This window comes from Mandrillus leucophaeus, unplaced genomic scaffold (assembly GCF_000951045.1).
Source record: "Mandrillus leucophaeus isolate KB7577 unplaced genomic scaffold, Mleu.le_1.0 Scaffold423, whole genome shotgun sequence".
Classification (NCBI taxonomy): Eukaryota; Metazoa; Chordata; class Mammalia; order Primates; family Cercopithecidae; genus Mandrillus; species Mandrillus leucophaeus.
This window is the reverse complement of record NW_012104510.1, coordinates 357,141-358,231: the sequence shown is the minus strand read 5'-3', so window position 1 is coordinate 358,231 and position 1,091 is coordinate 357,141.

Here is a 1,091-nt window from a genome sequence, read left to right as displayed (position 1 = left end):
AGAGTAGGCCGGGCGCGGTGGCTCACACCTGTAATCCTTCAGGAGGATTGCTGGAGCCCAGGAGTCTCTAAAAAATAACATAAAAAAATAAAAAAAGTTAAAGATTAAAAATACACTTGCCTCTCCCCAAAAAACGGACTCCAGTCCAGTCATGAGAAGAACATGAAATGGTTGACGGGTGTGGCGCCCAGATCCGTAATCTACATAAATCCTGATCCTCCGGCCTCCGGACGTGGAATTCTGAGAGACGGTGGGAGCCTGGGGCCACCGAGGAGATGCTGCGGCCAAAAGCCAGGTTCGGTCCTGGGTGAGACCCTGCGCAGGAAGAGACGTTAGGAGAAACTGAGGAAATCCGAGCCAAGCGTGGGCCTTAGGAGTTAGTGATCACGCATCCCTGAGTTCATCCGCTGTGACTCCCACTGACTGGAGGGGGGAGTGGCCGGGAGCCCGGGGGCGGGGACACGGGGGTCCTGTGGATGCCGGGACCCCGTGCCACCTCCACATATCTCCTGCAGACCGAAAATGGTTCTAAAATTTAAGTCTATTAAAACGTTAACCCGGCTGGGCATGGTGGCTCCTACCTGTAATCCGAGCACTTTGGGAAGCTGAGGCGGGTGGATCATTTGAGGTCAGTTCGAGACCAGCCTGGCCAACATGGTGAAACCCCGTCCCTAGTAAAAATCCCCCAAAATTAGCTGGACGTGGTGGTGGACCCCTATGATCCCAGCTACTTGGGAGGCGGAGGCAGGAGAATCACTTGAAACCGGGAGGCGGAGGTTGCGGTGAGATTGCACCACTGCGCTCCAGCCTGGGCTACAGAGAACTGTCTACAAATAAAATTAAAAAACAAAAAACCATTAACGAGCTGGGCACAGTGGCTCCTGCCTGTAATCGCAGCACTCTGGGAGGGCGAGGCGGGCAGACTGCCTGAGGTCAGCTATTCCAGACCAGCCTGGTCAACACCGCGAAACCCGTGTTTCTATTAAAGTCTCTACTGAAGGTCGGGCGCGGTGGCTCAAGCCTGTAATCCCAGCACTTTGGGAGGCCGAGACGGGCGGATCACGAGGTCAGGAGATCGAGACCATCCTGGC